The sequence below is a fragment of the Hibiscus syriacus genome, unplaced genomic scaffold (genome assembly GCF_006381635.1).
Source record: "Hibiscus syriacus cultivar Baekdansim isolate YM2019G1 unplaced genomic scaffold, ASM638163v2 tig00110020_pilon, whole genome shotgun sequence".
Classification (NCBI taxonomy): domain Eukaryota; kingdom Viridiplantae; phylum Streptophyta; class Magnoliopsida; order Malvales; family Malvaceae; genus Hibiscus; species Hibiscus syriacus.
This window is the reverse complement of record NW_024062568.1, coordinates 1790699-1802348: the sequence shown is the minus strand read 5'-3', so window position 1 is coordinate 1802348 and position 11650 is coordinate 1790699. Positions and strand designations below refer to the sequence as shown.

Below are 11650 nucleotides of genomic sequence, written 5' to 3'. Positions count from 1 at the left end.
TCTATTAGATCAGAGTAATATATTATGGAAACCACTATCTATGGATCAAAGACACCTTCAACAGCTCAAATTCAACAAATCAACAATTCAGGAAATACCCAGGTTATGGTTTCAACAAAATTTGCAAGAAAACCAAACATCAGCAACAGACGATAAGATTCAGAAACAACCCAGAAATCCAATCAGCAGAGTAAAGCCAAAGCTACAACCCAGTACAAATACACAAGTACAGAGCAGAGAGAACCTTGGGTTTATGATCCTTGGTAAATACTTTGAAACTGAGAAGGTTCAAGAACAAGACATGGAAAGGTTTATCTGTAATAATGAAGGCAGACGTGCTGATGCATTCCATTCTGCCATTTGTTGACAGAGTGATGGAAGTGTTCAAAAGTCAAGAGGCATTGTAAATTTGTAAAGGAAAAGAATGAGAAAAGAGGGCGGGCAATTCAAGAGAAAAGTACAAACAGCCATCAATGAAGTTGAATCAAGTCCTTTTCATTTCACTTGAAATTTCAAACCCAAATTTTAATTTTTCACAAAGAAAAGGAAATATGAAAAGATGAAACTTTATTTCCTTTTATTTATATGTTTCTAGAAGGTGTGTGATCCTTGTGGACTACTATTTCACAAGAGAGAGAGAGAGAGAGAGAAAATCATTAAAGTCGACGTTTACTGACTGAACAAAGAGAAAAAGGAGCATATTAATGCTCCTTTAACAGCTCATGATTTTCTAATTTACTTTTATAAGTAAGAATATCTTTGTAAAATTTTTATTTTTGTATTTACTTTTATAAATCAGAATATCTTTGTAAAAATTTATTTGTGTAGGCTGAATGAATAGAAACTGATGATTATGGGAGAGAATTTTTTCGGTTGAAATCAGGACAAAATTTAAAAGAAAATTGATACTCGAATAAATCGATATTTTATCTTGATAGTGGAATGCTATTTTTTTAAGTTTAACCACTAATATTTAATTTATTAATTAATTCTTTTAGATTAAATTTTATAAAAGTTTATTATACCAATCTAATTTATTCCATTTAGATGTGTCAAAATTCGAACTCTTAACTTTATTTAAATGATTTATCTCTCATTCTATTGAATCAACTTATTGTTGATGTATAATATTATTAAGACATTCCAATTTTAAGAGTATGTTGTTTTATTTTACTTTTAGATAAAACTTTTATTAATTCTTTGAATTTATTATTATTTTCTACATTAATTTATTAATTAAGATAAATTATCTGATAAAAAATAATTTATATGTATATATATATATACATATATTTAAAATAAGAGTGTTTATTATTCAGTTCTAATCAAATTAATTGACTGAATTGAAATTTAGTTTGATTAACTGATTAGATAGATATATGTTGAATCAATTAATAGTTAATAAATTTTAACCACATTAGACCTATTAAGAAACAACTATTTATAACCACATTTAGAATATATTTATATATTTTAAGTTCAACCCCATTTTTAACCACAATAGACCATTTAAACTTTTAAAATCTAATCAAATTTTAACTCAAATGAAAAAAAAAGACCTTTATCAAACTCAAATTAATCTAACTAAAAAATTATAATAAATTTGGTTAATTCGAAAATCGATCGAATTAACCGAACTTTATTCAGTTTGGTTAATAATATAGAAAATGGTTTGACTAATGATTAAAAAATTAATTAATTTGATTTTGACTAATTCGGTTCAATCGATAATTGAATTAATCAATTGAATACTATTAGTTTAGGGTTCCATTTAGGGTTTAAAGGTTTTATGTTAAATTTGAAACATAAGGTTTAGGTTTAGAATTTGGATTTTTTTTTTGATGAATTAAAGAGGAGCTAACACTCAATGATCTTCTTGCAAATTACAAGCACATGAATCTGTTGTAACAAGCTAAACACTTCCAATGGTGGAGAGTAGAAAACCGTATGATCCGAGCATCTTGTTATGACTAAATTGGCTAGTTTATAGACCACCTTATTCGCATCCGATTTATATGACTCAAAGTAACCATCCATTCCTGCTTTAATAACTCATTGACCCGGTCGAACAAAGTAAAAACTGATCCTTTATTAGCATTTCCTTTTAGCATTTCCTTTATTAACATTCCTCCTTTCGACATTTTTGGAATTTAAAGTTTAAGCGTTTAGGTTTAGAATTTAGATTTTATAGTTTAGAATTTAGATTGTTAAGGATGCGACGATATTATTGTTCCTTTCCTTATTATTTTAAAAAATCATCAACTCTTCTTATTATCGTTGTTGGTCAATCATTGTTCATTACCAATCTTTATTCGTGAGAAAATTGATATCAAAACATTTGCATATTACTCATTTTTCCTCATCGGATTGGTTTTCTATAAAATCCACTCAAATCGATAAAATCTCATCAAAATATTCGACATTCTAAAGCTCTGATCTCCTTCAAAAAATGTCTTATGAGTTCAAGATATATTGTTCTTATTCTCGAAAGAACATTTCTTATCATTCGGTTTTTCAAACGAATATACCAAAAATTTCAAATTTGAGAAAAATATAAACTCCAAAAATAATATTTTTTTGGATTAAGTTTCATGAGTATAAAAAAGTTTTCGGGAAAAATATAAATCGATAAAGTTATAAAAGATAATGAGATGAGTTCATCGATATCTAAAGTGAGTGTAAAAGATATCAGAATAAGTGAAAAACTAATTTTGATGAAAAAAAAATAGAATAAAAAGATTAATTCAGTCGCTTTCGCATTAACATATGTGAATGCTAAGATGTAGTTTACTGGTGCAATGCCTAAATTGGAACGTAAATTAAAATTTAATATTAGTGTTGAAATATTTTACAATTTAATGTTAAAATCAATATAAACCTAAAATTCAGTAACTAATGATGTTGTTTAACCTTTTGTTTTAAACCCTCATTATGGGTTATTAAATTTAGCTTTTGTAACACGCAGTGGTCTCCAGTCCACACTATGCCCTCATTCTTTTGCTACTCATTTCTTCACATCCAATCTCTCTGCCACCATCCCCCTCTCACCGCCGCCGCCCTCAGCCGGCGACAACCCTGCAATTTTTGTTCTTGATACAGTAAAGCAATCTAAGCATTGGTATGTTTGGTAATCTATGACTGTAATGTTCTTTTCTTTTAAGCTTATGGTTGCATTTTTTAAGTACTAATTAAGCTAATCCTATAAAGGTTTTCTTTCCAGTAGCGGTTTTCTTGGCGAAGAACGAAAGGCGGTAGGAGGAGATGATGGATGATAAGCTTATAAACTCTGTACACTCCACGGTTTTCAAAGACTCGGATTCCCTTGAAGGGACTTGTACTAGAATTGAGGGTTATGATTTCAACCAGGGTGTAAACTACACCAGACTTCTCAAATCCATGCTCTCCACCGGCTTTCAAGCTTCCAATCTTGGAGAAGCTATTCAAATTGTCAACGACATGGTTGGTTTCATTTATTTAAATCTCTTTTTTCTTTTTCTTTTTTTTTATATTGGATATAATTTCAAAAGCACGAATCAATTGAACATTTTATGACTATTTCTCGAACTAATAGATAATACCGGATGCATATTTAGCAGTGAATTTGAAATTCATGTTTATTGAATCTCGACTATTCAAATTTGTGTTCCCAAATGTGGATTTGCTGTTTTGGATGTTATGTTGTTAGCTTAATTTGTGAAAGTATTATTAATCAATGAAGTTAGATTGGAGGCTTTCCGATGAGACAATAGCTGAGGACAGCAGTGAAGAGGAGAAGGATCCTGCATATAGAGAATCTGTTAGATCCAAGGTGTTTTTGGGTTTTACATCGAATCTTATTTCATCTGGTGTTCGAGATACTGTTCGGTATCTTGCTGAGCATCACATGGTGAGTTCCAAACCAGACTTTCTTTTATGTAGAATTGGTATTTCGGAGTACAGATTATATTCTTTGGCTTCATTTCAAAATTCATCATCGTGTTCTTCATGTCATAATGTGCCTCTTGATTTAAGTGGTGTTGCTTTTGAAATGATTTTAGGTAGATGTAATTGTTTCTACAACTGGTGGCATAGAAGAAGATCTTATAAAGTGTCTTGCTCCAACATATAAGGGTGATTTTTCGCTATCTGGTGCTCAGTTACGTTCAAAGGGATTGAACCGCATTGGTAACTTGTTGGTTCCTAATGACAATTACTGCAAATTTGAGGATTGGATCATTCCAATTTTTGACCAGATGTTGAAGGAACAGCTAGAAGAGGTACTCTCACACACGGACTCTGCCATGTCATACCCATGTTGCTCCATCTTTTTCTCTTTTATGTTTTTCCAGTATCCATGTCCAAACATGTCTAGATAAGGGTATGGGCTATGACCCTACTAGGATTTCCTGCATGTATATAAAGCCTTAAGATAAAATTGTAACGTACCTGACACATACATATATGACACTTATACCTGAGTCCAAGTAACATAGTGCCGTAGACCATACCCTCTGATTAGTCTGATAAGTTTGAATTGATTCAATGGTTTAGGGACCTTTTAGTTTTCCATAAATGTTGAAAAGATGCTGATCTCTTGAGTTCAGTATTGTGTTATGGTAGAATAATTCAGCTCTCATTTGTCTCTATTCTAGATATTTCAGTTACCATCAGTAGATGTTTTATTGTGTTTAGTGGCGTCCATTATTTCTGTCAATTTCCTTCTACTTGATTTTGGTTTTAACAGGATGTATTGTGGACTCCATCAAAGTTAATTGTACGCTTGGGACAAGAAATAAATAATGCAAGTTCATACCTCTACTGGGCGTACAAGGCAAGTGTTCATACCAATTTAATCTAATGCTATGAGAATGTAATTATTTTTTCCTCCTTTGGTTTTTTTTGTAGGTAGCAATGATGATACGTGTAATCATCATTCATTAACTACACCCCCATTGAAGTCATATATTTTACTAATAAAGTTAGTGATATTTGTTTAACCTATCATGAAATATTGTGTTACTGTTTGAACTTCCTATATTCTTTCCTTTATACTTTAACGTAGTAAGATATGAGTCATGACTCATGCCAACTGATTTAATGATATCCTCTTGAGCAAGTGATTGAATTTATTTATTACTGAAGGAGGCCCCATTATTGAGTTCTCAAGCATCTGGAACATTATAGAACGTGTATTTTGAATCATATTTAAGAAGTTTAAGTTTCTTTTTTTGGTTCATTAAGAAGTTTAAGTATGGGTTTTGTAGTTTTGCTCTATGCAATTACAATCTTTAAGTACTCGTCTGCACAATGTTAGTAGGATACATCCCCCTCCCCCCAAAACCAAATAATGTTGCAGCTCATTGTTGTTATTTACTTGTATTTTCCAGAACAATATTCCTGTCTTCTGTCCTGGCTTAACCGACGGCTCCCTAGGGGACATGTTATATTTTCATTCTTTCTGCAGCCCGGGTCTAATAATTGATTTAGTGCAAGGTAGATCTTCTATGTTTCCTCTTCATTTACTGCTGCTACTTAAGGACTGGGGATATGATTATCTAACTAGTTTACTTTTTGAGCAGATATTAGAGCCATGAATAGTGAAGCAGTCCATGCAAGTCCTAGGAAAACAGGAATGATAATTCTAGGAGGTGGATTGCCGAAGCATCATATCTGTAATGCTAATATGATGCGTAATGGGCCGATTATGCTGTTTATATAAATACAGCTCAAGAATATGATGGGAGCGACTCTGGAGCCTGCCCGGATGAGGCTGTTTCATGGGGCAAGATACGAGGCTCTGCTAAAACAGTCAAGGTATGCCTTAGTAGTAGTACCCTGTCAACTCCAATAAGTTCTGCCATTCGGCTTTCGTTTCCATTATTTTTTCTCATAAATAAACAGATATATCGTCTTAGTTTCATGATTGTACTGAATCAGGTACATTGTGATGCAACTATTGCTTTCCCTCTTTTGGTAGCAGAAACGTTTGCTTCACGATCGAAGAACTTTCCGGCGTAGTACTTTTTTTTCGGTGAGTGCGGATTATATCTACTCGTATTAATCGCAGTGGCATCCTAAGGAGGTAAGTTATACTTTGGTCTGACATAGTAACCAAAATCATGATGAGGGAGTTTATCAATGTCCTCGTAATTGTTATATGATATTTATCATTCACTGCTGGTAGTGATACTTTTTGTATCTATCATTTTTCTCGAACTATTGGTTGGATTTTTACTCTTTAATAACTACTTTAAAACTACTTTATGTGTTAAGATAAATGATCAGTTTTGTGATTATAATATTATTATATTCTTCTTTAATCACAATGTTATTTATTTCTTCATTATTTAACAAAACCAACTACTATTATTAGTTAAAAAATGAACAAACACCGGGTACGCTTCGCCAGTACAGATACTTCCTTGGCAGGTGTAAGCCAACGCCAGTATTCCCATCATATGAAAATTTGGCTCATAAATATTAGGCTTAATATATAAAAAGTGTCTAAAATGTATGTTTTTTTCCTATTTAAGGGTTATTTTTTCTGATTAATTTAGGTGTCTTGTCTGTCACAACCGTAAAAAATTCGTTATTATCACATGTCGTATTTATAACATTTGAAATTTTTTATATAAAATAAAAAAATTTAAAATTATAATTTTAAAAAATAAAATTTTCTTAAATCTTAAAAAATTCAAAAACTTTAAAAACTCCAACCCCTTAATTCATGTAAGTCGTTGTCCTTTGTTACTTTTGTCGTAGGCCGACCTTCACCTGGCAAATCTTATCATATGATTTTAAACCATTTATGACAAAGGGAAGATTAAACGCGATACCCTAGTGGTCAAACAAACGCGATTGCAAGGAAGATGATAAAGGCGACGACGGCCGACAAGGATGACAGTGGCCGACAAATGAGATGGTAAGGAAGAATGAAATTAGGATTAGAGATTTTAGGAGTGATTTTAGGGCTTTGAGTTTTATAGGGTTAGAGAAATTATGATTTTTAAAATATAATAACATTTTAAATGTTTTTAAATATATATAAATACAACATGAGTTAGATAACATATTTTTAACGACCGTTATGACGTAGACACTTAAAATAGTAATTCGACAATGTTAGACACCTAAATTAATCAAAAAAATTAAAAATTATACATCTAAATGAAAAAAGAGGTATAGTTTGAGTTATTATTATTATTATTAAACTTAAATATTACAACCTAATTTCCGGTGAAGACCTTCATATGATCTAATCTCCGGTTGACTAACTTTTTTCCATAACAACATATAAATATTTGTTATGTATCAAACACCTAGGCGGTCTCCTTGTATATTCAACTAAATAATTTATCCCATAGAAAATTTCCAGGGTTTTGAAAAGAGACTATGAAAAGTTTTGGCCTAGACGTAGGTTCGAATAAATTTTATATATTATAAATTTGAAAAAAAAAACGAACCGAATTGAGTGACCAAAACGTAATAAAAACTTAAATTTAGTGACAATTTAAAAATGATAAAAACAAATTACATGAATAGTTAAGTGACTAAATATGTAATCTTATATTTTTTTAACAGGTTAACAATTTGATTAAATAAGATAATGATTTAAACTTTAGTAGACCTCAAAAAATATTTTGAGGTAACTCGATACTAAATATATAGTTTATAGGAGAATGATGCATTAAAATCTAATTATATTGATACATTCTTTTGTTAGGTGTACATTATCCAAAATTACTAAAAGACTATATGAATGGTAAACTATTAATTTTTATTTATAATTTCATTTTATTCAAATTAATTAAATTTAATTTTTTTTAATTTTAAACGAACTACTATTTCATATTTTTTATTCAAAATCTAAATATCATTAAATTAAAAATTAGATTTTCATTAAATTTTGGCGGGATAATGAACTGTTTTAAAATTAGATTTTTCTCAAAAATTAATCTCAATAAATTAAAATTTTTTATTGAGATAATGTGATTACAAAGTAGTAATTTAAATATTTCAACCATTTGACCGTGAACGTTCAACAATTCTTGCAGTCGTATGACAAGTGTATGGTTATTTAACAAACTTTGTAATTTTATTTTTATTTAGTTATAACTAGGATACACATTGATCTTATGTTAGGGACAAATTTTAAAATTTCAGGAGGGATGAACTTATAAAATTTTAGGGGGCGAAAATATATTATCAATAGAAAATATAAAGAAAATATTTAAAATATATACTAATTTAAAATTTTAGAGAACGATCAACGGCGAATCCACCCTTAACTAAGGAAGGCATATGCCCACCCTAAAATCTGAATTTTCTTATGTTAATTAGATATTTTGCTGATTGTCCTCACCCTAAAATTTTATTTATATTTATCTCATACAAAAATTTTTATATTTTATGTTATTAATACATATATATTTACTCTTAAAAAATATTTCTAAATTCATTATCGAAAACAATTATTTCATTCACCGTTTGATCGATCTTGATTATAATAACGAAAATCAATCCTCCTTAGGTTGTTGTCGGTGCGATGTTGATTCATCCTCAACATATCATAATTAATTATTAAGCACATGTTTCATGTGAAGATAAGATATTATATTTTCATAAATCTTAGACCCGTCACCTTGACTATATAAATGTGTATTATTGAGTGAGAACATGGACACCGCCATATATTATAAGTAACCAATTTAATTAATTAATTATTATAATAAAATATTTTTATAAACTTATTTATAAAATTATTATAGATCAACTATCAATAATTTGTATATAAACTTGTCACTCTCGTGTTTGATTTTTATGTAGTATTTTTAGTTGTTTTAAGTAATCACCATTTTAGAAATATGGAAACATAAATATATAATTATATTTGTATTTGTTAATTATCATTTAAAAATATTTTTTTCAAATTTTGTATATTTGAATTAACGTTCGATTAATTGGTGACACAAACTCAATAATGCATTTAATGTGATATATATATTTATATATTCACCCACTAAAAAAACACATTATCATTTATTTTTAAATCGACCAACAATTAGTTAGTATAATGGGACGAGACGTTAGATTCTTAAGTAAGATTATTAGTTTGAATCTTGACACTATGAATGGAGCAAACTGAGTTAGGAATGTCACTCTCATAATAAACCTTTGTAATATTTGATTTGGATTAATCAATCAATAGATCAAATATTGATAATAAAATAAAAATATATATACTCGGGACGAACACATAATTTTTTACTTGGGGAACGATCTTATAACATTTTAAAAGATGAAAATAAATAATTAATAAAAATTTAAAATTTTCAAAAGACAATCGATTCAGTAATCCTAAATTCATAATGAAAATATAAAATTTAGGGTAAAGCCAGAAAATATTGTGTGACATGTGTAGAATTGTTAAAACACATTGTTCCATAATTCAGGTCGAATATTTGGTGGGTCTTGTTTGAAAGTCTCTTGTCTGTTTTGCATGTGTGTTAATTGATAATAAAAAATGATGGTGCTGATGTTTTATCCAATTTTAGCATTGGCAATTACTTTATTGGTGATGGTAGCTGAGGTTTTATTATTCTTACATATTGGATAATGAAATTTGCATGATTTTAAACAATATATTGATGATGCTTGCAACTTTTAGGTAATGGTGGTTGAGGTATTATCATAGTGGCAGTAGGGTCCATACCAAGGATAATGGGAGAGTCGTCTCTTAAAATTTAAATTCTTTATATTCAAAATTTATTTTTGTATTCCTAAAATTTATAAATTCGTCATCTAATATAAAATAATATATATTTCCCTAATTTCATTTAACATGCTAAAAGCACATGCTACTAAAGGTTATTTGAGGTAGTTTATTGGCAGTAGGTATAGGGATGGGCATATGTCAATTTTCTAACCAAACCGACCGACCTGAAAAATATGTACTCTCCGCTCGAAATCCAACCAACTCGGGTTTAGGATGACTTCATCTGATCCGAACCCGATATATCATTTTAAGATAAAACTCGAACTATGCTTCATCTTGAAGATTTGTGCGGTTGATAGACTTCTTATAATGGCAGGAGCATCATACTGGCGGGAACATCATTCAACGACGGATGAAACGATATTTAATTTGAAATGTTGATTCGTATAGGGTAGATCTACGACTACCAAAGATGTTTATTTGGTAATCGGAGGTCAAATTCAAGATCAGGCAGTCAAAGAGGTTCAACATGTAAATTTTAGACTTTGACTGTCACTAACGACGGTGGTCGATGCATATGTGTATCAATGAGCTTTGTAAGCTCAATATTCAGATTATTATCGTACACAGTTTACAACCTTACATGTTTCTTGACTCGTAACGAGACAACAACATCATCAAAGGAATCACAGTAAAATCTTTCATGTACGATAATTATTTACATATGTAGGCATATAAAGTTTGAAACCTTAATGAGTCAATTTAGAAATTTATTCGGACATCTTATTTATGCATATATGTTTTAGTAATAAAGGAGCTCTGAATTTTATATAAAAATTTTAACTTAAAATTTTTACAGTTTATAATATTTTAAAAAGTTATGATCACCCCCATAGCTGAATGTGACTCTCGTAAACTTGTTAAATATTTTAAATCGAATGTTGAGTATTACAACAATTCTTTGTCAACTACCTAATTCTATTTCAAAAGCCATGCAAAGAACCCTAAACCTACCAAGATAAGCCCAAAGTATTCTCCATTTCTTTCTTTATCTCTCCTTTCTGTTAATTTTCTTCGACAATCCAGGAATGATAACTTTTTTCCTTGTCGTGATTGGTGGATCATACCACCTAAAGAAGTTGTAGGAACTTTTCGAGACTTTCCATGGTTCTTGCAATCAGGATCTATCGTTATTGAAATAACGAATCACATAGCGGTAATAGTGTCATCCGAAATTATTATTATATGATCACGATACTTGTAATGATCATAATAACATTTTTTATATCCACAACCACGATAATATAACAACAAAAAAAATGCTTACCTGGATTATCATGTCCAAGTGGTCCTTACATCACATGGAAGTCTACAAAAGTAGCACCTGTATTATCATGTCCAAGTGGTCCTTACATCACATGGACGTCTACAAAAGTAGCTATGATTCATGTCGATATTCTCCATTGTTTAGCAACCTTCAGATTTCTTTCTCCTTTTTCTTACCTTTCTTTTCTGTTGCCAAACAAAGAAGAAAACGATGATGAAATTTTAGGTTTTCTTTCTTTTTATCGAATTTGAGTTTATATAGTAATACATTTTTTTCTATTCATTATGGAATATTCATGGATAAATAATCCATGTTAGCCTTCCGTTTCAATTTTAACGATCAAATAATTTATTTATAACAAATCTTTAATTGAGTGACTTGTTTGTGATAAATAGAAAAAAGTGAAATATTTATTATAAAACTTATAATTGAGTGACTTTGGGTGTATTTTACCTAAATTAAACCAGATTGTTTGATGGAATTAAAGATGTCATTAGTGACAATAAGGTCTAAAGTAAATGTTCATTTCTCCGTACCAGATATTAATTGATTTAAAATTTCAGATACCTAAAAGCTTAAATAATTAAAAATGTGATATATATCCAGATATTCAAATTTTGGATATTCAG

The 11650-nt window shown here is 29.8% G+C and overlaps 1 pseudogene; it reads left to right on the top strand.

Annotated features, from left to right (window-relative positions):
- Positions 1-2993: 2993 nt before the first annotated feature.
- Positions 2994-6042, top strand: LOC120213192 (annotated as a pseudogene).
- Positions 6043-11650: the final 5608 nt, after the last annotated feature.